This window comes from Dromiciops gliroides, chromosome 2 (genome assembly GCF_019393635.1).
Source record: "Dromiciops gliroides isolate mDroGli1 chromosome 2, mDroGli1.pri, whole genome shotgun sequence".
NCBI lineage: Eukaryota > Metazoa > Chordata > Mammalia > Microbiotheria > Microbiotheriidae > Dromiciops > Dromiciops gliroides.
The window spans coordinates 4,003,566-4,028,949 of record NC_057862.1 but is presented as its reverse complement, the minus strand read 5'-3'; the positions used below and the strand labels follow the sequence as shown (position 1 = coordinate 4,028,949).

The following is a 25,384-nucleotide window of genomic DNA, read 5'->3' as shown; positions in this document are numbered from 1 at the left end:
GGCCGGATTTGAACTCGGGAACTCCTGAATCCAGGGCCGGTGCTTTATCCACTGTGCCACCTAGCCTCCCCCTCTCCAGCTCATTTTTACAAATGAGGAGCTGAGGCAAACACTGTTAAGCAACTTCCCCGGAGCCTCACAGTTAGCAAGTGTTTGAGTCCAGATGTGAACTCAGGAAGATAAGTCTTCCTGACTTTAGACCCAGCCTCTATCGACTGCACCACTTTGTAACAGTTGTTCAGTTGGGTCCAACTCCTCATGACCCTATGGACAGACCACAGCATGCTACACCCTTCTATCTCCCACAGTCTGTCCAAGATTATGTCCATTGCTTGTTAGCACTATTTCCTCTGGCCCACTTTACTTCAATTTAATTCTCCAGGTGATCTGCCTCTAGATCAGTAACTTTACCATTATGTTTTGTCATTCTCACCACCTCTTCTTAATTTCTTCTACTTCTGTTAAGTCCTTATTATTCTTGTCTTTTATCATGCCTATTTTTGCATGAAACATTCCCTTTATACCTCTAATTTTCTTGAAGAGATCTTGTTTTTTCCTCATTCTCTTGTTTTCTTCTATGTTTTTGTATTAGTCATTTAAGAAAACCTTTTAATTTCTCGTTGCTATTCTCTTTAATACTGCCTTGAGTTGGGTATATTTTTCCCTTTCTCTTTTCCCCTTCCTTTTTTCTTCAACTATTTGAAAAGCCTCATCAAACAGTCATTTTACTTTCTTCTTCTTTTTCTTTGGGATATTTTTGTTATTGTTACTGTTGTTGCTTCCTGAATCTTTGTTCTTTTTTGTGTGTGTGAGGTGATTGGAGATAAGTGACTTGCCCAAGGTCATACAGCTAATAAGTGTCAAGTGTCTGAGGCCGGATTTGAACTCAGGTCCTCCTGACTCCAGGGCCACTGCTCTATCCACTGCGCCACCTAGCTGCCCCCTGAATCTTTGTTAATGTCCTTCAGGTATCTAAGCCCTTAAATCTATTCATCACTTCCACTTAATATTCATAAGGGATGCTATTTATGTCCTATATGTGTGGTCTAACGGTTTCCCCTACTTTTTTCAATTTATCTGAATTTTGCAATAAGGTAATGATCTGAGTCACCTTCATCTCCAGGTCTTATTTTAAGTGACTGCATAGAGCTTCTCCACCTTTGGATGCAAAGTGTATAATCAGTATGATTTCTATGTTCATCATTTGGTGGTGTCCATGTGTAAAGTTGCCTTTTGGGTTGCTGAAAAATAATGTTTTCTGTGACCATTCAGTGATCTTGACAAAACTCAATTAGTTTCTGCCCTGCTTCATTTTGCACTCCAAGACCAACCTTCCCTGTCACTCCAGTTACCTTGTGATTTCCTCCTTTAGCATTCCAATCCCTTCTAAGGAATATGACCTTTGTTGGGTGTAATTTCTAGAAGATACTATAATTCTTCATAGCACTGAGAAGATTTGGCCTCTTTGGCATCAGTGGTTGGAGCATAGACTTGTATGACTGTGATGCTGAATGGTTTGCTTTGGATTAGAAGAGAGATTGTTCTATCTTTTTTGAGATTCTACCCCAGTACTGCTTCCCTAACCCTTTTATTGACTAGAAGGGCTATTCCATTTCTTCTAAGGGGTTCTTATCCATAGTAGTAGATGTAATGATCACCTGAATTAAATTCACCCATTCCTGTCCATTTCAGTTTACTGACACCTAAGACATTGATGTTTAATCTTTCTGTTTCCTTGGTTAGTATATCCAGTGTATATATTTTTCATTCCAGGTTCCTACAAAATATTGATTTTTACAGAATCAGACTTGGCTTTTTCACCAGACAAATCAGCAGCTGAGCTTCCTTTTGGTTTGGGCTCAGCTGTTTCATTCTTTCTTGAGATACTTGTAGGTGTACTCCACTCTTCCTCAGTAGTATATTGAATACCTTCCAATCCAAGGGACTCGTCTGCTGATCTCTTTTTCATTTTAGTACTGTCCTTGGGGTTTTCTTGGCAAAGATACTGGAGTGGTTTGCCATTTCCTTCTCCAATGGATTACTTTTTATCAGAACTTTCCACTATAATCTGTCTTTCTTGGGTACCTCTACAGGACTTAACTCAGAGCTTCATTGAGCTACACAAACCCCTCTTCCATGATGAGATAGTGATCCAGGAAGGGACTGCCCAACCTAGTTACCCTTGAAAAAAGGCCAGGAGGGAATATGTCAGCAACTTGATGTCTGCAGAATTTTCACTATGATACTCCCCAGGAAGGCAAAAACAAACCAGTATTCCAAACCCAAATGTGTTTTTTGCACACACACTTTTGCTCACCACCCATTTGTCTATGCTTATAATAGACCATAAAGACACACTTTACTAAAAGTCCCCTTAATGACAACATTTGAAAGGCAAGGTCCTGCCTAGCACAATTTCATTTCCCCCTCATAAGAGCTACAAATGTGATTTTCTGTCACCACCTCTATCAGACCAAGCCTCAGAAAGCATGTTGAGAAGCAAACATATACAAGCTAATACCATGATACTTTAATGGATGTCCTGTCTTCTCTGAGGAGATCTAAGAGTCCTTCACTGCCACCATCTCCTTTGTGAAGCAGTTAGAGTAACTGGCAAGTATCACTACTGTACAACTTCAATAAATCAATACTGCTTTAGGAATGATGGGGCCTCTTTCCCTTGCCAAGGAAATCTTTGTGTAGTTTTTTTTTTTTAAAGCAGCACCTTTTATCACTATGTATAGAAAAGCAGTCCCCAACCCCTGTACTTTCACTATAGCTTTCACCACCCCACATTTCTAAGCTTAGAGCTGCTGGAGGGTGCCTTAACTCAGAGCTTGGACAGCATTACTCATATTACTTGGGTTTCTAATGGGCATACTTCATTGACCACAAAGTCAATGTTAATAATTGGGTGAAAGTACAGGGTCCAGTAAGCAAAACAGTTGTAAATAAACTGAGGAATAATGGACCAGAGAATGTCTAAAATTGGCCTTGCATCGATATTTTCCAATAATGGCTCCATGATATGTGAGGGACCATTTTTCAATTCATTCCTTGACCAAATCCTCCAAAAAGAAAACAATTCCAGAACAAAGAGCAAGATGGAAGTAATAGTAAGAAGTGTTGATTTCCAGGAGTGCACACCCAGCCAATCCCAAGCAAATTCAGTAACCAATTGAATATTTCATAAGGGATCCTCTCCACTGCTTCCGAATAAAGTCATTAAAGTCAAGAAACTTTGTGATGATCTGCTTCTTTTCTTGTGCGGGGCACGTTGTTCAGAGGAAAGGTAAGGGGGTTTCTGCAAAAGCAACCCAACCCAGATCCAACATACTAGGTGGTGGGGAACTCTTCAGGACAGACACCAGAAATAACCACTTACCTAGGTGGACATCCGGCCATTAACTCTTTCAAATACAAATCTCTTTTTATGAAGTGAGGCCTGAGGCCCGGAGATGACTTCTTCCGCTTCTCTTTTGGTAACAGAGTGGTGAAGGAACACGTCATGCTCTGGTTCCCTGCTTCTCCTGTGCTTTACACACAGGCACACTGAAACACCAGTTAAACTTGCCCCCCTCCTCTTTGAAAATGTTCTCATCTTGCATTTGGAGCTATAGAAATCAGGTCCTCCCCCAATTTATTGTGGGGACCCATTTTTAATTGGGGAGCACTAGCTAAGCGGCTCACCGCAATATTGGGGCAAGGAAGGAAACCGGCAGCGTCCCTCAAAACAGAGCAAGATTTATTTTTAACAAGAATGAACTTAAAAAAAAAACACAAACAGGATCAGTAGGATCAAGGGAAAGGAAATAAAATGGGGAAAGGGAAATTATAATACCTGAAAAATACCACTGCCCAGGAATCAGCTGAAAATACGCAGCAGAATGCCTGCTGCTCTCCAGCTTCCACCTAGAATGCCCAATTCTCCTCCCCCAAACCTAGAAAACACCCCACACAGTCCCAGCCAATGGGATGGCCGCTCTGACAGTCACATGACTGCCCTCACTAGGCTTCTAATCATTATAATTTTGCCAGGCCCCTGTAGGCATCGGCCAGTGGTGATGACGTGAAGTGCCAGAGCCCTGGCAACGGCTACAACCAGTGGGTAGAGCACCGTGGGGTTTGCAGAGCCCCAGGCCAGTGCTCTCGGAGGCATAAAAACCTCAAATAACTATTAATTCTTTACATTATGAAAGGCTGCAAGACTCCAAACCATTTTATTGTTCCCCTGAGTAACTTCTCATCTCAATTTAATGGCATCTGGAAACATCTATTAGGAAAGCTTTCCATTTCTCTTGGCAGTCTGGACAGAGCCAGGAAAGTTGACAGAAGCTGTGCCCACAGTCCAAGGTGGTGGCATTTACAGCGATGTTGTAACAGCAGTGGTGAAGACATTCACTAAGACATTTGATGACCAACACCAAAGATCTGTTCTTCTTCCTCAATATCTGTCCTATTGTTTGCAACCATCTGTACATTTTCCATTTTTTCCTAGATCATCCCATACTCCAGAGTTATCTAATTTAGACTAGTAAGGCTATTAAGAATAATTAAGCCTTGCAGAGCTGGAGTGTGCCTCAGCCTCAGTGTTGCTACCCACCCAGGGCCAGTATAGTTTCACTAGAGAGAATGGCAAATAACAAGACTGAGGGACACTTGAGGACTGTAAATTCTCTCTCTCTGCCTTTCTGTTTTCTCCCAGAACCTTCATTTTAGGAGGATGCCCATGGTAGGCATTTCTTCATTCCTCTCCAGGCTGCCCTCCCAACTTCCTCAGAGACTTTCTTTACCATGCCCCTAACCTCCTAATTTCAACTCTCTGCCCTTTCCCATTTGAACATTTCTATTTCCTTTGCTTAGCACAGTTCCTGGAACCTAGTAAATGTCAGTTGAATCATGATGTTGGAAGCCAGACTTCAGAGTGAAGAAGAGAGTGAGTGGAAAGGAATGGAAAGATCACTCATAGATGGTCTTCTCAGGAACTTTAGCCATAAAAAGGACAAGAGATCTCAGACAGAATCAGACAGAGATATCTGGCAGCTGGTAGGAAGAGATGGATCAAATGGTATGTTTGTGAGCAGCTTGGAAGTCTCCTGGATACAGGGATAGGTATTGAAGACACATCAGAGAGTCAGATGATAAAGGGAGGAAAGTGCTGGGAAAGACGGAACCTGATGGAATCACTTGTACATGTAGAAGGGTCATCTTATCTTTGGCAAGGGTGGAAGAGACAATATCAGAATGTACTTAAATGATACAGGATGAGAAGGAAGAGGAGAGGGAGCTCTGGTGAATGGTCTCCATTTTTGCAGTGGAATATGAAGCAAGGTTCTCAGCTCAAGGGTGGAGGCAGGCAGGGAGTCATGGGAGGCTGGAGGAGGCAAGGCAGTGTTTGGAAACACTGTGGTGGAGAGTGGGATAGTGAATGGAACAGAGATGTGTGGAAGGATGAATTTTCTGAGGGAAGCATCCACCTGAGATGGCATAAGTAATCATCTGTAGTAGACAAACTCAGCATGATTTCCTGATATTCCCCAGCTCCTTTCAGTAGCATGTGATTAGGAGCAAAGTCCATGGATGGTGGGAGCAATGCAAGGTTAGGACTTGCCCAGGTAAGATCTTCAATTGGACAAGGGGCCAAGGGATTCACGAGAGGAGATTGGTGTTAATTTGAAATGATTTGGTTCAAGAATGCAGAGAGAAGTGTAGTTAATGCAGGGGTGGAGGTCTAGGAGAGCATTGAGAAGTGGAGGGAATAAAGGTCACATTGAGGACAGAAAACAGTGTCAGGGGATGATTTGGAAGAGCAACAGAATATGATCTGATAAAGAAATTTAAGAATTAGGGGGATATGGCAAGGTCACATGTCTAACCATCTCTCTTAGGTCATGGGAAATGAACAAGTTACAATTGCTCTCTTGCTTTTCTTCCCACCTGTCTAAGCCCTCCTTACTGTCCTTTGCTGGCTCCTGTATGAATGGCTATCCCACTATATTAGATTTGATGAGCATGTCATGTATGCCTTTATCTTAAACATTATACTGAAAATAGCCCAAGGCCCAGCACATGTCTCTGAGATGCTCAAAAAGAGTATTACTTACAAGCTAAAACCCTACCAGTAAATTAAACAGTTCCAAATCCATCAGTTGCTGTGGCCTATTGACCTTTAGACCTTTTACCCACCCTGTAGCTGGACACTCTCTTAATATCTCCCTTAATTAGAATTTGAACTCTTTGAAAACAGGGTCTGGCTCCCACTTTTTTACATGTAATTCTAGTATTCACTATAGCGCTTGGTACACAGTAGGGGCTTAATAAATGATTTTCCATTCCACTTAATTGTATGATTGGCTATGAAGCAAAGAAAAGTGGAAGAGGTTTTTGTTGTACTTTTGTGAAATCTACATAACTTATATCTAAGGCATTCCCTTGATGGGATCATCTAGCACACCTGTCAAAACAGGAAATGAGCTTCATCCACCAGAATATGTCTGTAATCAAGCCATGCTGGCTCCTTGTCATGCTTGCCATTTCCTTTTTTCGGTGTTCATTTGACTAATTCTTCAGTTCGCTATCATTTCATCCATGTGGATACTCACTCTGCTCCTTTAAATCCTAATTCCTCTGGTGTCAAGGATTGATCTAACTCCAACCTTTCTGCTAACGTCCCTTCTCATATTTGCAACTGCTATTGGGCATGTCAAACTGATTGTGCTTAAGATACCTCAAACAGCATGTCCAAAATGGAATTCATTATTCTCCCCACACCCGAACCTACCCTCTTCCTAACCTCTCTATTAGTTTGGAAGACACAGATCTCCTCATCACCATGAGTCAGTCCAGGTGTCTTCCTCGGATTCTCACTTTCTCTCATACCCCACCAACCAATGTCTTGCCAAGGCCTGTCAATTGTACCTTCAAATCATGCTTTGTATACAGGTTCTCATTACCTCATGCCCAGACTATTGCAAGAGCCTGGTGACTCACATGCCCACTCTTTCTAGTCTATTCTTCATCCGGTTGTCAAAATGATATCCCTAAAATGAAAGCCTGATCATTTTACACACACTCTCTCTGCACCCTAGCCCCAACACTCAATAAACTCCACTAGCTCCTGTAGTATCCAGGATTCAATAGCAAATCCTCAGTTTGGTATTCCAAAGGCTTCAGCAGCTGCTCCCTCTCCAACTTTACAATCTTCTTACATGTGACCAACTTCCCAACCCCACTGACCCTGTGATCCAGAGGCATTTCTGCTGCCAATGCTGAGCATTTTCTTTGGCTTTCACCCATGCCTGCAATCTTCTTCCTCCTCAATCCTGACTCCTGGTTTCCCTGGCTTCCTTAAGAGTCCAAGACAAAATCCTACCTTCTATAAACAGCTTTTCCTCATCCCTCTCAATGACGGAGCCTTCCTTCTGAAACTGTCCCCAAATTATCCTGGTATCTATGGTACTTGTAAATGCTTGTTTGCACATTGTCTTCCCTTTAGACTGAACTCTTTGAAAGCAGGGAGTGTCTTTTGACTTTCTTTGTATCCTCAGTGCTTACCACAGTACCTGGTGCATAGTAGGCATGTAATAAACATTGATTGAGTGACTGAGGAGGTCATCTTTTTTGGCAAAAGCAATAAGGCATCTGTGAATCTGTTGCTAACTCTCTAGCTATGCAGGTCCTTGGTTGATTGATGTATGTGACAAAACCAAGCTTGTGTTCAGGGTGTTTCTAGCTTAATATGAAAACCCACCTATTGTTTTCTCCTGCCAGAGGCATTAAGAACTCCTTTTATACTACTAACCATCATAAGAACTTTAGTTGTTGCTGTTTAGTCATTCAGTCATATCTGGCTCTTTGTGACCCCATATGGGGTTTTCTTGACAATCATACTGGACTGGTTTGCCATTTCTTCCTCTGGTAGATAAAGGCAAACAGAAGTTAAGTAACTTGCTCAGAGTCCCAAAGCTAGAGAGTATCTCAGGCCATATTTGAACCCAGCACTTTCCAATCCCAGGTATGGTGCTCTATCCACTGAGTCACATTGTTGTTGTTGTTTCCTGTCCTTCATTTTCAAAGAGGACCGATGGCATCACAGGATGATGTCTTGACTTGCAGGTGAATTGAATTTAAATGAGGAAGAGTTGTAGCAGTGTCAGCCTCTGCCTCCCGAGGTCATCAAGTCTAGTGGCAGGACAAACATCAGTATCCAGGACGCAGTGGGTGAGCTTGGCATCTTCCATGTCTGCCCAAGCTCCAAAGGCTCCTCAGCACCTGCTTCAGCCGCCTTCATGGTTGTTGGAACAAACTGTGCTCATCTGCTCATTCTGCCAGAGAGAAGTCTTCTCATGCATGGGGTCAACATCCGCCTAACTCACCAACAGGTATGAGGCTTGTTTCTCTTTTGCCTTTCTTGAATACCTGTCAAAGATCACTGAGAGTGGCTCCACCATCACATTTCTCATTTTTTCAGCACTTGAAGATCTAAGTTCCTCAGCACCCAGTGACATGGATAAGCGAGTCACCCATTTTGCACTCTTAACATCACCTCATTCATTGTGGGGATCATTTCCCAAATAGGCATGCTTATTCCATGTTGTATATACTCAAGGGCAATATTAATGCAGTGGAAAGTAGAAAGAAACTAACCACTTAATAGATCTGTTCCCTTTTCTTCAATTTTCCTGGGGCAGGGGGAGCAGTTAGTTTCAAAATGAAAATTCTGTTTGGGTTGTTGGGGTCAGGGGCAGAATTCTTCACAATTGAAGTTGTTCAAAACATGGCCTGGGCTCCTTGAGGAGGCAGTGGGTACTCCCTCACTGGGCACCTTCCCACCAATGGAATATTGCATATATGCTGGATAGCTTCTTATTGGGGTTGCTGTTCACCTATGGGGGGCAGATCTAGTACCCCTTCTAAATCAACCTTTGTGGCGCAGCTATCCAGCATATATGCAATATTCCATTGGTGAGAAGGTGCCCAGTGAGGGAGCCATTGACTGTGGACTTCATTTCTCTGTATAATAATTCCATATTCTCTTTCCAAAACAATTATCAGAGCATTATTCAAAGGTGTTTGGGAGAGGATGATATGTTATGATAGTCATTGTGGAGTTCAACTGCCATACCACAGTCCTTGCACTGGGTGACACTTCTCAACTAGACAGGGAGGCAAGGCAGAAACCCAATAAATCAACTAACAAGACAGTGTGAGGATGCAAAAGCCACTAAAAAGCCATTTGAACTTTTATTTAAATGATCCTTCTTTAGCCTATAGAGTACAGGAAGCCAATCTGGAGTACCTTTCAGTGATTCGATAGGATGGGTAGGATATGAATCAATGGAGACACCATTCTAGGTGGAAAGAGTACCATAATCAGGAATTTGGAGATGAGAGTGAGTATTCCCACACATTCAGGATAAAGAGATTAATCTGGCCGCAGCAGAAGGTTCATATGGAAGAGAAATGGTAAACCAATTTTGGATTGGGAAGATTATAAAAAGTCTATGGTGGGGACAGCTAGGTGGCACTGTGGATAGAGCACCTGCCCTAGATTCAGGAGGACCTGAGTTCAAATCTGGCCACAGACACTTGACACTTACTAGTTGTGTGACCCTGGGCAAGTCACATAAACCCAATTGCCTCACCAAAAAAAAAAAAAAAAAAAAAACCAGTCAATGGTGAATTGTAATAGAAATGGATGTATAGATAGATAGATAGATAGATAGATAGATAGATAGATAGATAGATAGATAGAGATAGAGAGATAGAGATATATGTGTGTATGTTATTCACACACATATATATGAAATTTCTAGATTTCTAGGAAGATAATGGAAGAAGTCCCAGTATAATTTACCTTCTCAATATCCCCAAGCACACCGAAAGAAACATCAAAAAGAAAATGCAAATGAGAAGTCCTTAAAATAGATTTTTAAAATAAAAAACAACAAGAAAGTCAAATAATTCAGACACAATGAATATAATTACAAAATACAATAAAATATCATAGATTAAAAGAAGCAAATATAATGTAATGAGAAGGGAAATGTATACAATCAACCTCAACAGCAACATCAGAAATGGAATAGACAATTTCTCTAGACATAATAAAGCAGTCCCTGAATGTACCAACAGACTTATATGGATAAAGAGAGGTGGACAAAAGTTTGTAAAAAAGAAATGAAGGGGGCAGCTAGGTGGCACAGTGGATAAAGCACTGGCCTTGGATTAAGGAGGACCTGAGTTCAAATCCAGGCTCAGACACATGACACTAACTGGCTGTGTGACCTTGGGCAAGTCATTTAACCCTCATTGACCCGCAAAAAAAGAAAAAGAAAAAGGAAATGAAGAATGACAGCATAGATCTAAGTCATTTTCAGCAATATAAAACAAAAAAAAATAGAACTTTGGGGAATCTACATGGGAAACCTCAATGGAATAAAAAAAGACTTTATACTTAAAGGAAAAATGGTGGCAGAGCTCAAAAATGCAAACTGGAATTATAGGCCAGGAAATAACCCAATATGAAAACCAAAGATTTTGAAGCAAAGGAAATGAAAATTTTTGACCTAGAGGACACATCACGGAGGGGAAAATCTGACATCAAGCTTTCAAGTAAAGTATGAAGATGATAATGATCACACCACTATTTTAGGAAAGCCTACAGGAAAAGAGAAAGAACAGATAACTGAAAGAATGAATATGAAAAAAAGGACTTCAAATCCAATCCATTCAGATATATTATCAGCAAACTTCAAAACTACATTCATTAAGAACTATGTAAGACTCAGAAATTAAGATGGTTGCAAAACAAAACAGAAATAAAAACACTCATTTGAAATGCATGAGCTTTGCTCTTTAATTCTAAAAGATCAACACCAAATCTATTCTGAAATATGGAAAACACTCCTCTTGAATGCTTCGTTTACATGTTAATATTTACTGATGTCACAGGAAACAAACAAATATAGTAGATACGTCAAGTGATTATGAACATGGTATCATTTTCTCTAGACTGCATTAATTAAGGAGCCCAGACTTTGATAGAAAATGAGTTCCCCAGCTAAACTGGGCACTCTTTCTGAAAACAAAATATGGACTTTAACCAATTCCTAAAGGCCCAACCTCCGAATTTTTTGTTTTGTTTCCTTTTGTTTTTACTGGCGGTGGTGCTGGTAAAGTGAACAATACATTCTTTTTTTTTTTTTTTAGTGAGGCAGTTGGGGTTAAGTGACTTGCCCAGGGTCACATAGCTAGTAAGTATCAAGTGTCTGAGGCCGAATTTGAACTCAGGTATTCCTAAATCCAGGGCTGGTGCTTTATCCACTGCGCCACCTAGCTGCCCCAAACAATACATTCTTTAAAAACTTTCAGGCTGGAAATTCAGTTCCATTTGAGAAGCGTCCCTCAAGCATTGAACAAGCACCAGGCCTCCTTCATATTTATTTATTCAATGAACGGTTCATGTGTATTCCAGGTCTAATGATAGGCTCTGGGCTCCAGGATACAGCTCCCCAACCCAAAGGTCTTATATTTACTTGTGGAAAATAACATCCCCACATATCATTACATCCAACATATATAAAAGCAAACCCCAAGTGAGGGGGCAGCCTGGGGATCAGGTAAGTTCTCCTGTAGCAGGCATGAAGTGGCTAAAGCACCAGCCTTTACACACCTCATGCTAGACACTAGAGTAACAAGGACAAATGCAAGGGTCTATTCCCTTGATGAGCTTGAATTCTACAGCACAGAAGAAAAGGAAATATTTCCTGTCAAAAGTGGATCTCTAAGCTATTAAGTGTTTTGGCTGTCACAAAGTCCACATACACACTTATTTAAATGTCCTCTCCAAACAGTCACAGCATCTCGACTCCAGATGGGGCCTGATCCTCTCCTTACAGAGATGGAGAGAGACATGTGGTCCTTGAACATCTTCTTGACCCATGTCATTTTTCTCCTTGTCCCTTTTTTATTTCCCCATTAAAGACCTACTTAAAACCAGAGATTTTTTCCATTTTCTATTCAAGCATTTTCCAGAAACCAGTGCAGCTTGAGGGCTGGCTTTCTGTCACAACACTCATCCCATGTCTAGCCGGCTTCCTTTTCCAATCATATATTTCCTGACTAGGATCACTCATGACACACCTCCCCTATCCATGTCATGTCTAACATACATTATCCTACACTGTGGTTCTCTCTCTGTGGGCCACTGGATGACCGGGGAATTTTGTGCTTCAGATATTGTTTGTTCTATGAAACACCAGAAGGAAGATCCTATGTATATGTATGCATATATACATATATACATACATGTGTCTATTACATAAAAGGCAGATTCTACATACATGTGTATATTTATATATGTGCATGTGTATATATTAGTGTGTACATATATGAATAAAAAATACACATATGATTAATATATGGACAGACTGTCTATATATACACATACACACATATCATTGTGCCATTGAGCAACTTGGATCATCGAAAGAACTCTATAGTTCTCTATAGAACTCTTCAGTCTGTGTTCCATCAATATTGGTTCTTTCTCTGGAGGCAGATAGTAGGTTTCATCACTAGTCCTTTGGGATTGTCTTGGATCCCTGTATTGCTGAGAATAACTAAGTCATTCACAATTCTTCATTCTACAATGTTATTTTTATTGTGTTACAGTGTATAATGTCCTCCTGCTTCTACTTGCTTCATTTTGCATCAGTTCATATAAGTCTTTCCAGGTTTTGCTGAAATCATTCTTCTTGTCATTTCCTATAGCACAATATTCTATTACAATCATATACCACAACTTGTTCAGCCATTCCCTAATTGATAGGTATCCCTTTGATTTCCAATTCTTAGATAACACAAAAAGAGCTGACACTTTTTTTTTAATTGGTGAGGCAATTGGGGTTAAATGACTAACCCAGGGTCACACAGCTAGGAAGTGTCAATTTTCTGAGGCCAGATTTGAACTCAGGTCTTCCTGAATCTAGGGCCGGTGCTCTATCCACTGTGCCACCAAGCTGCCCCTGACATAAATATTTTTGAACAAATAGTTCCTTTTTTCCCCTTTTTTGATGCCTCTGGTGTTTTCATTATTTTTCTTTTATTCTAGTCTTCTTGTATAAAATGACTAATATGTAAATGTTTTACATGCTTGCACCTACAACCTTTATCTGGTTATTTACCATCTCAGGGAAGGTGGAGGGGAGAGAGGGATAGAAAGATAGAATTTAGCACTCAAAACATTAAAACAAGTGTTAAAAATTGTTTTAAGGTGTAATTTGGTGGAAATAAAATATATTTTTAAAAAGAAAGAATTGTTTAAATACCCAAATGTACTTAGTCTCTCCTTCTTGTTTGGTTGTGAACACAGCTTGTAGCCCAACCAACGTTAGTTGTGAGAAAATAATGGGATTTGGCGGATACTCAAAGGCCCACCTGGAGATTAATCTAAACTGACTGAATTAAGTGAGAGTGATTGACTGCTGATTTAGCCTACTTCAAGTTAATTAGATTGTAACCACACCTGGCTAGCCCTTAAGAAGGTATTGTTCTCAGAAGCAAAGGACTTTGAATTCAACTTGAGACCACCTTCAAGTCCAGTGAACCAATGGATTTGTATGATGCTAACCAATCAGCTTGAAGCACTGTGTAACACCTGCCTATGCTCCGGACCTATAAAAAGCTTCCACACTCAGTTTGAGGGGAGTTCGTGATTGAAGCAGGCTTGTGGCAAAGAACGTGAGGAAGAACCTGACCAGGCAGGAACTCTAAGCTAGATAGGACTTTTCTTAACTTTCTGAACTCCATGTGAATACCTGGTATGCTTTAATAAATGCTGAATGCCCAAAGACTGGTGGTAAAGCTTCTAATTTAAGGTGACCATACATTAGATTTTAAACATCACACAGTCCAAAAAGTATGTTCTGATAATCTAGCTCAATGATCTTCCCATGCAGCTGACCACCATTCTCAATTCTGGGCAGATTGTTGTTTTAATATCCTTTGACTAGTTAAAAGCTTCATTGGAGGGTTCTTATAGCATTCTGGGGCTGTGTACACTAAGTACATGTAAGGCCAAAACAAGATTCCACACCCCTTCCAGCCTTCAACCTGGACTCCACAAGACATCCAACATGGTATCAGAAAGTTCTTTTTGTGAGTGTGTAGCCCCTCTTTTCATCCTTACTGAATATTGATGATTACACAATCCTTGGACAAAGTTACCTGTGTTTTTTTATTTGGCAAGGACTGATTTACTGTACATTCTCTAAATGTGAGATCTTTGTCGATGGGCCATTGAGTTAATATGCTACTGAAGGAATAGAACAACATCAATATTGACATTCTGACTATAAATGACACTAGACAACAAGAGGAAGTTACTATCAAAAGAAAAGATTGCTGAAATAAAAGAACCTAAAGAGCTGATTTCAGTCTTAACCCTGATGCAATAAGATTCTTTGGAAATATGCCTTCTTGCCTTATGGGGATAATGATAAGTAAAAGCAAAATGAACCACTATCGAAATGACTATAACTCATGGACCAACATTGGTTGCACAGGATGAACAATTAGATACATTCTCTAAGACCTCAACAAGACTTTCCATAAGCAGCACATACTGTACTTGGACACTCTATGATTTCCAAAGGAGGACATTGAGTCTGGAAGACAGAGATATGGTAGAAAATTCTTCTTCTTCTCCTCCTCCTCCTCCTCCTCCTTCTTCTTCTTCTTCTCCTCCTTCTCCCTCTTCTTGTTCATCATCATTCTGTATCTTCCAATACAATGCAGGCACTTTGAAGATAGGGAAGAATTTACTTCTGTATTATCATCCCCAAAGACTAGCACAGTGCCTGGGACAGAATAAATCCAGAGTACAAGTCCACTGACTTACAGATTGCCTGTGCCCAGTAACCCTCTAATAATGACAGCCTGCACCTTTGGAGCCCTTTCTATTGTACCACAGGTTTTCTTTACAACATTCCTGTGAGGCAGGTGCTACAGATGCTGCTTCAGAAGAAGCAGATGATCATACCGGGTCCAGATCACTTAAGTGCATCATCTACCATTGCTGAGTGGTACCGAGTCTCTACCTGGAATCCCCGTCTTCCTACCTTACATCCAGTATTTTTGCCATGACCTCTCCACCCACCTCACAAACACATGTGGGATCATGCTACTAAAAGACTTGATCTCACCAGACTTCATGTCCTGGTTCTTGGACTTTCACATGCAGAACCTGAGGCCACCCTCAGAAACCTACTCTCACATCCATCCAGGCCAACTGATATCACCACACCATCCCAGGGGAAGACTCTAGTTCATAACAGTGTTGTGGCTTCATTGCAAACACCATCACATGTGCAAAGGACACCAGAGGATGAAGTGTCTACAGTGTGTAGGTAATTGGTCCCAACGCTGGGACTGGAGGGGAGCTGGATAAGAGGGGAGCCCTGGATTGGGTATCTGTCAACCTGAGTCCAAATCCTGGCTTTGGATCATCCTTCCCACATGATCTCATCAAACCCTGCTCCTTCCTGGGCCCCAGTTTCATTATGTTGAAATGAAAGTTCTGGACCAAGCAAACTCTGAGTTTTTCTTTAGCTCGAACCCATCAACCTACAGAATTGAATTATGTCTGTTTGTCAACTGGGAACTATGTTCATCTCCACTTCGAGAAGCTATGTGGGGAAAAAAGACTCGTAGAAGCTATGTGGGGTAATAATAGGGAGAGAATTGTGCCAGGAGTCAAGAAGACATGGCCTCAAAGCCCATCTGGCCCACTTAGAAGCCAGTGGCCATAAGCAGGCCACTGTGTCCTCAGTGCTGTTCTCTTTCCAAAATGGTGGAGCCTGCTTCCTACGACTGCTCAGAGGGGCAGCTGGCCTCTTTAGTCACTTTTGCTCCAGGCTCTCCCCAGCATTCCATTTATGGACTACTCCCTATTGCTGTGGATGCTTTGGAATGTCCAAGTTCCCCAAGACATTGAGAAGCCTCATCCACTGTGGGCTATCTGAAACTCTGCAGAAGGAGGACTGTGTCCTGCACCCAAAACTTAGCATGCAGATGAATAAAGCACCACCCCCCAGTGCTGTTTGTGTGTGTGTGTGTGGGGGGGGTTATGTATGTATGGTTCCAACTGAGAGTAGTTGTCAACATTACATTTAGGTGCCCTCATCTCAACTTCTCATACCCAAGAATGTGCAGGCTACTTAGACACACCTATGGCACTCAGGGTGACAATGGAGGCCCTACCAGAATGCAGGGAGCATTGGGCCTGAAGTTAGGAACACCTGGACTGACATATGATCTTGAACTTATTACCTGTGGGACATATTGGGTGAGCTCTGCCACTGAAAAATGGGGACCCAACCTCCACCCCATTTTGAGGGTCAAAGGAGATTTTATCTGTGACTGGATTCATTCCATGCCTGGGATGTCGTAGGGGTTCACCAATGCTCATTTCATTCTCTGCTTTACCTGCCCCAGGAGGCACTGCCACTCCCAGGGGGGTGGTGCGGGGCTGGGCTCAGCAGTGGCTGCAGCCAGGTCAGGAGGCCTGAGTCTGGTCTTGTCTTCAGAAATGTGCACAAGGCTTCTGACTCTCCTGGTCTTCTGCTGTTTTCACCCTGAAGTTGGGAAATAACGCACTAGTTCAGTGAATAACGTCCAGGCCAATCCCGAACAAGTACGGGTGAATCATATTAGAGCTAAAAGGCACAAGGCACCAAATGTTCACTGGAGGTCATCTGACCTTCCCATGGGCTGAACCTCAGGACCAGGGCCAGCTATTTGCCCCAAAGGGCAAAAACGGATGGCATCCCAGATGTCTGCAATCCCTCAGACCCTGGGGGAGCTTTCATTGGCTCTCATTCTTCCCTTAGCTTCACTAGGCATGCAGAGTCCATTCCAGTGGTCTTTTAAGAAGCCCTTAGGGTATTTGAATCATTACGACATGGCAAAGATGTCTATTTGGGTCAGCTGGTCACTGAGGTGGTACATTATCTTTCCCTCTAGGGATGTCCTCCTCCTCCTTCTCCTCCTCCTGCTGTTGTTGTTTGGTGGTGGTGATGGTCCTCTGTTTTCAAAGAGGACCAATGGTATTACAGGGTGATGCCTTGACTTGCCGTGAGTTGAATTTAAACAAGGCAAAGGTGCACAAAGTCTTTAGCCTCACAATCTCTTCCTGAGTCATCAAGCCCAGGGGCAAGACAAAAGTCAGGATGACTGGTGATGGTCTGGGATACAGTGGGTGAGCTCAGTGTCTTCAATGGCTGGCCAGCCTCTAAGTGCTCCAGGGCACCTCCTTCAGCCACCTTCGCAGATGTTTGAGCAAATCATCTCATCTATCCATTCCACCATGGAAAAGTCTTCACATGTTTGAGGTCCATTGCTTGCCTTTCACCTGGTTTACCCATCTGTCAAGATGGTTTTACCAAGGTGTGGCCACTGTATATGTCACAACATCTTGGATCCACAGGTGGGTACCAAAGGTGGATGAGCAGCCCTGTTAAGGGTTCAGCAGACCCTGAGCACAGAGGTGCTAGTCATCCCTGAACACCCCATATACCTCATGATGGATGAGGACCTTGAGGTCTTGGGGGCCTGGCTAGGAAGCACCTGCTTAAATAGGTCCCCACTGAGCTGGAAAGGTTAGTAATAAGTGCCTAGTGAGGGACAGGGTCTCTCCACACACCCCAGGGAGCTCTGTGCAGACAGGCTCTTCACCAGGAGGCTGGTTACCAGGGAAGAAGGATTTTTGACCTTGTCAGCTCTTGTGGGAGTCCTAACTATCCTGTGGAAATCAGTAGTCTTTGCCACTCCTGAAGCTTAGACTCCTGCATTCCAATTCTGGTGAATGCTGGTTACAGGTGAGCCCTTCCGATGATGCCCCAAATCACTTTTCACTAACAACACTTTCATCAGACGTGGATCTGTGAGTAAACAGAGGCTTGTGCAGGTCCACCCCTTTTTTTACAAGTGAGGTAACTGAGTCCCAGAGAGGATGATGGGATTGCCTGTCCTGGGCCATGCCCTTCCACAGGCAGCCCTTTCCTCCCAACATCTTGGTGATCTGATTCCCATGAACACTTCCGTTCTTCAGGATACCTATTCCCCAGTCCTTTCACTTGTGGAAAGGATGCAAGACTGACCTGAGAAAACCTAGAGGCCTGACGACCTGGGCCCACCTCCTCAGTCTTCTGCGAGCAGGCAGAACTTTTTGTTATCTTCTCAAGCCCCAACAAACAGGACGTGGTCGTTTGAGAAGACATGACTCCGAGAGCTGCCACTTAGGACCAGGGTGGCAAAGGCACAAGGGGCTGATCTGAGCCAAGACACCTGTGCTCCCCGGGGTCAGAGGATGCTGTCAGGGAGAGGAGGGCTCTTGGCTCTGGGTCTATCTCTGGTCACAGCCAAATCGGCCATGTAGCAACATCATGTGCAGATACATCTGTCTGTGGGTGGGATGGGTAGGTGATGTACAGAGTCCTCGCCAGGCTCCTGCCCTTTCTCCCTCCCTCCCCCCATCTCAACAATCTCTCTGCAAACTCCAGTGATGCTTAGTCATATTTTCTCAGAACCTGCCCATCTGTCATTCCAGCTCCCTTTCCTTATGCCCTAGATTCTGCTGCCAAAGGGGACGTGCCCAGCCAGGGCCCTACAGCGACGACCCTCCTCCACTAACCTCTTCCACATTTTCTCTGTGGATTTGTGTGGGGTCTGCCAAGCTCCTTGAGATTTCACAACCAACTTCCATGAGTCTGTACTGATACAATGTATAGGGTAGATAGACCACTCATTAATACACATTCATTAAGCACAGACACACGCATATATGTAGATGTGTATCATAAAATAATGGGTTTCAGCATTCTGCTACTATACAGAATGTCTTTCTCAAAGTCTTAGTGAAGTTTTAAGCTTTAATAATTTCAGAAATAGAAATGTTCCAAACTTCTGAAAAAGAACATCTGGAAGTGTTCATTATTGACAATTTTTCAATTTTGATATTCCTTCTGCAGATGCACCACAGCCTTTGTCTGGTGCTATACAAACAAGAAAAAGACAACTTAAGAGAAAATGAACTGAGAGAGACAGCGACTCCCCTTCCCCGGCCAGACTGCCAGGGTGGTCCCGGGATGCAGTGCCTTGGCCTTTCTCAGAGCCTCCGTTTTCTCAAGTACAAGGACCATAAGAAGACCTCCGGTTCCTGCCTCACAGGGTCGTGGGGGAGTCTTGGTAGGCGCTTTCCAAGTTTTGAAGGCTGTGGGAATGCTGGCTATCAGAAGGCTAGTTTAGGAATCCTCTGTGCAGAGGCACCTCTGTGAGAGAAGGGGAAGAAGGCTTTAGGAGCCAAGGGACAGGTAGCTTGGCCACTTGCATTGGGCAATGGCGGGGCAGGGAGGGGCAGCCAGGGGCCCAGGGATATTCCCACAGCAAAGCCCCAGGTAGGATCAGGTGGGACAACTGAGACTGGATGGGCTTGCTGTGGGCATGCCTAACACACACATCCCGGCTTGCACCTGTGCATGGGGTGGGGGAGGGTAGGGTTGGGAGTCAGAAGGAGCAGAATGGTAGTCTGTTAGTAAGACTTTGATGACTGTTTTATACAAAAAGAAGAACAAAGATATACATATGTGTGCATATATACTGCGTGTTTCACATTTGTGTATGTATACACATGTAATATAATGCAAGTGTGTATGCACTGTACACACATATAAAACATGCACACACACATGTAGACACCTTCCACAAACCCTGGATCATCAGTGACTACAATCCAGGGCCACATTTCTCTTTCCCACTTTGGTAGGGCGTCTGGCAATTATGTTCAAACATAGTCATCTATCTCTATTTGAAATCCTTCATTCTTCCTGTATCTAGCAAAGAGAAACGGTTGATTATCAAATACATCCTTGTCTCTCATGCCCAACTACCATCAATGGCCCCAAGAAAACACCTTGAAAGAATCCTTAAATTGAGAACCAATGTCTGAGCTTTCATTGATCTCAGTGGCACTGTGAATAGAGCCCTAGGTCTCAGGGAGACCTGGGTTCATATCAGTCCTTAGACACTTATTGGCTGTGTGGCCCTGGGCAAGTCACAACCATTCTGCCTCATTTTTGTTACCTCTGAAATGGGGGTAATGAGAGCACCCAATTTGCAGGATTGTTCTGAGGATAAAATGAGTGGTTAGTTAAGTACTTTGCAAACCTGAAATGGCTACATAAAAGATATGTGATATTGTTGTTGTTGCTATCTATGGCTTACTTTTCAAATCTCAAACAGAAAGTTGTACAACTACTGCTTTTGATGTTTAAAATAAACACGTAAAAAATCTAACCAGAAAATATTCTTCCCTTGAAAACTTCAAGTTTGTGGATTTGAAATGCTAAAGGGGCAGTTCCAGTCAAGGGAAATATCCTTCCCTTTGTGCCCACGTAGCCCACCCTTACATGGAAACATCAGCAACTCACTCAGAATTAATTAGAGATCTCCAATCAATAAGAGGGCAAAGATTTTCTCAAGTAGTCTTTCTGACTCCTTTGCTGTGAGTAGAGTACACAGAATCTCCTTTAACCACACATACAAATAGAGCTGGAGGGTTAGGGAGTTTTCTTGGGGAAGACAATGGCACAGTCACAAGCTTCACAGGATGCTCTTAGAACTTATTCATACTCTCCCCGTGTTTAAAAAGGAAACAAAAGGCAACATAGAGATGAGCCCTTACCAGCCCCACTTTAATCTCATTATCTGCTCAAGTCATTGTGTTTCGTTCCAATCACTGAGCATGATTGATTGATGAAGTACATCACACTGTTAACATCCAAACACCTGTCAGAAATTAAGCAGCATTCATCTTTCTGGAGAAAATTAAAAAGTACTTACTTATTGTTTGGCTTTGCCAGGGTACACACAATGTCACTCACAGATGTGGGTGAGGAAATAAAATGAGAACCTGAGAAGTTGTGGTTGTAGATCATTCTCAACACTCAATTTCTTAATGGAGGTGCTGAGGAGAGAAATGAAGATAAAGCTGATGGTGGGGCTTTTGAGTTCTTTGTTAATTATCTAGTTAGTGGCTTAATGGGGAAGGTGAGTTCTAGAATAAGAAAGGGAGAGTTTCTGTGGCACATTTAGCATGTTGTCAGTCATTATGGGCTCAGAGTTACTAACCTTTAGGAAAATATTCAGACCATTTTGTCAAGGGTACAAGAGGCATTTGATATATCAAGCATTGGAAAATATTTCAGATGTTTCATTACAATTAAAATTTTCATCACAGCCCTTTTTATTACAAGATCTAGCCTAGAAGTTCCTAGGATTGTAGTCATGACTGTTGTCGTCACCCTCACCATCACCACCATCATCTTCATCACTTTTGTGTGGCACCTACTATGTTTCAGGCACTGTCAAGTGCTTGACATACAAGGTTTCGTTTGATCCTCACAACTATGAGAAGGAGAAATTATTATTAGGACCATTTTACTATTCAGGAAACTCACACAAAGAGAGGTTAAGTGACTTGCCCAAGGTCATACAACTAGTTTTGAACTCAGGTCTTCCAAACTCCAGGCCCAACATTATCCACTTCACCTCCTAACATAGTCATGGCTCCATGAGAGAAGAACATGCAAATAAAATAGTGGGGAGGTCAGAGTGGGGGGGTCATCCTTGAACTCTGAGCCTGAATTGGCAGTTCCTCTGTTGACCATGGCTAAGGGGCCCAGTCATCTGTCAGGAGTGTCCTTCCCAGGAGGCAAGAGATGAGCATTTCAATTTCAGCTCAACAGCAGCCTTGGTTGCTTGGGGGAATAATAGAACACTTGAGTTAACCAGTCAGTCAGTCAGTCAGCAAATCCAGAAGCAAGGAGGCACTGTGTCAGCAGCACAGACCATCCCTGCCCTAAAGGAAATGACATTAGAATGAGTAAGCCAACATGTGAAGACCTACAGACTTCCAAGTTATGTTCAGAGCAGATGGTAAGCAATTGTCATGGGGAAGGGGTTAGCAGCTGGCAAGAGAGGGAGAGGCCTCCTAGGAAGGTGAATCGTCGCCGAATGTTGGAGTCTAGCAGCACCAAGTGGCAGAGTGGGGATGGCAGAGAGTCAGTGAAAGGCCTGGAGGGGAGGGACAGAGTGACAGAGACACCTCCATTGCAGAGAGAATGGAAGAAACTGGGAAAGTCCCGAGGGACCAGACGGACAAGAGTGTTATTGAAAACCATTAAACGGGGTCATGGGGGTTGGGTGGAGTTTGGGGCAGAGCCGATTTCAGGCCCACCCTGTGCAAAAGGCGCTTTGGCCACCAAGGTGCTGATTGCACTGGGGAGGAGCCAGAGGCAGCACAGTTAGAAGGCTCTTTGAGTCATACAGGCAAGAGGGGGTGAGGGCCTGAAAGGGGGTGGTGCTCCAGGGGCAGAGAGAAAAGGGAGCGTGGGAGGGAGGAGCCCAGGAGGAAGCCACGGGCAAGAGCCTGCTGTCCCTCTGCAGTACGAGGCATTTGGGGCAGGAGACCTGTCAAGGTGGAGCTGCCACAAAGGCGTGGGGGCCTGTGGCATTTGGGGATAGACTAGGGCTGGATAGGAGGTGGTGTTTGACCTGCTGGAAGGGAATGGGAGCCCCAAGTGAGATGGGACTGAGCTTTAAGGTTTGTCACCCACTTGGCCTCCATGGAGCTCTGTGACATAGAGGCTCCGATTAACTGCTGAGTAGGGACCACCAAGGCAGCTTAGAGTGTGCCAGGGTCACCCATCCCATGCTAGACATTGTGTTCCAACCCAAGTCCTCCATAATCCATGTTCGGAACAATGTCTAGCTTTCGTTCCCTCTATTTGGCTCTAGCACTAGTTTCTCAAGCACTGTTGGATGCTTGATGAATGTCTTGCACTGTGAGGAGAAAGATGAGGATGGAAAGGAGGAAGAGGAGAATAGTTTATGTTTTTACAGGGTTTTAGATTTTTCAAACAGGTCTCTTAGATCTTGATTTTTGTGTATCCATCCATCCATCCTTCCCTTCACAAAGCACTGTGTAGGGACCTGGTCAGTGGCAGGTGCTCTAGTTCCAAGCCGTGACCTTAACATGACATTACCAATGGATCCACCTGGCTTAGCCTGTCACTCCTGTAAGTGAAACAAGATTGGTTGATGGGCATCTTTTTTTCCTCAGACCATCCCTGTTGACTGGGCTGGTAATTTAATGGTGCTGACTCTAAAGACAGATGAGAAGTCAAGAAGTCAAGAGGCTGCAAGGGGGCACCACAGGGCATAGAGTGGTGGGGCTGGAGTCAGATACTTACCAGCATGGAACCCCCAGAAAATCACTTCATCTCTACCTCAGCTTCCTCAAAAATAAAAATTAGGATACTAATGGCACTCACTTCTCTAGGTTGTAAAGACTAAATGAGATAATATGTGAAAGCACTTAGCACATTGTTAGGTGGATAACAGGTGCTTAATGAATGTTTGTTCCCTCCGGTAAGCATTTATTAAGTACCTCACCAGTGGCATGACTGCCCTGCCTCGATATCATCCACTTGACCCCATCTCTGAGGCTCTGGCCACCTCCACATGGTGAGATGGGATGCCAACATTTCAGCTGGAAGTCTAGGTGAACAATGGTGCTTTTCTGACCCCATAAATGACCATAACAGAATTCCACAAGTTTGAGAGAAAATCTCAGTTGTCAGGAAAACCAATGTCCTTCTTATGGATCCAGAGGGGCCCCATGGGGTTCACTGACTTTGAGGTGTCACTAGCTTAAACCTGAACAAGGAAGAAACTTCCAGGAGATGCGTGACTCCAGTCAGGCACACACGGAGGCCATGTGAGGTCCTACTTGGTCACTTAGCCACAGACCAGCTCCTAGTGATGACACGGTGGCTCCTGTCTGCTCTAGGGAGATAGAGGTGAACAGGGGGATCCCCATCCAGGGGCCAAGTTAAGTCCCCACAAGGCGGAGGTTATTCCCATCACTACGAAGCTAGATGACGAGTTAGCGGTGATACACTTGAAAGGCTCCGTCCGACAACTCTGCTGGAACTTCAGGCAGCGCTTCACCTGTGCCAGCCTCAGGCTCTGTCAGTCACCTGGAGGTGATCACACCTGGGCTGCCTCCCCTCTGCATTGTTCTGAGGCTGTAGCCAGATAATGGCTGGCAGCAAAGTAAGCCCCGTAGCAGTGGCGCCAGCTGTGATCATTATCAGTCTGTGTAAGCTCCCAGAGGGCAGGCTCGATGTGACTGTTGTCTTTCTGCCAGCAGCATGGCTGGCACAAAGTAGGAGGAGCTTCACGCAGGCGTGTTTGACTTAATTGGACCAATAGCCCCCCTTAGCATCCGCCAGAGAGAAGGGGTCCTGCAGTGCCTTGAAGTGCCACAAACTTTAGGGGAGAATGTGTCTAATCTGATGAAACATTCAGCTCGTAAATATTCATGAGTCTGGGATGAGTTTCAGCTTCTCCAATGAAGCTCCACACCTGGCCTGCATGGCATCTTCCTCCTTCCCGAGCACTTCCGGCCAGGTTTCCCCGACCCTGATTCTGCAGGATCTCTTTCCTTGCCCCGCTGATCGCTGAGAGCTCCAGCTGTGCTGCATGGAGCCATTTCAGCCACTTTGTCTTGCATCAAGAGAACTGTGCTCCAGCTCAGAAGAGAGAATCCTCTGCTCAATATTGCCCTTGCCTGGGATCTTGGCTGGGCGAATAACTTACAGCCCTGCTGGTGAGTCTATGTAGAGAGAACACTGATTCTGGGGGTGAGCGGACAGTGTGAACTGTCCGGGACTTAGCTGAAGATCCTGCAGCCTAACACCAGAAGTGTTTGGCAAGAGACCCAGGACAGAGGGGTGCCCATCAGCTCCACGCTTTGTCAAGTTTCTGTTTTCCTAACAGTGGGGTGAATCCTATTCCTGGGTTGATCACAGGAAAGAACCTTAGACACATCAAATCTTTACTCCTGTATTTGTAGAGGAGGAAACCAAGGCTTACATGGAAGTGAATCCCTTAAGGCCATGGAGCTCCTGGTCAGAGAGTGTGAAGAATAAAGTACCAAGGACAGGGAAGGCCAAGGCCCATCCCAGGAGTCAGAATTAGAGATAGGGAGGTGCCAGGACAACCAGCAAATCAGAATCTTACAAGCCAATGATGCAAGGGTGAAATGTCAGGGAAGCCCTTGTTCCAGAGGCATGCTCCAGTATTGAGAATTCTGCTCAGTGATAGAATTCTCTACCAAGGTCCTGTCCATTTGCTATGGTCCAAAGGGGACCCCGGAGGCTGAGGCCCTGGTGCACCTACTCTGACAAATACAACCAAAGGAGAAGGCTATATGTGTGGGCACCATGAAACATGGGGTGCTGTTGTTTGAGGACTGGCT

General features: G+C 43.7%; 1 pseudogene; it reads right to left on the bottom strand.

The window, feature by feature from the left end:
* Positions 1 to 2,851: 2,851 nt before the first annotated feature.
* LOC122739714 lies at positions 2,852 to 3,389 on the bottom strand (annotated as a pseudogene).
* Positions 3,390 to 25,384: the final 21,995 nt, after the last annotated feature.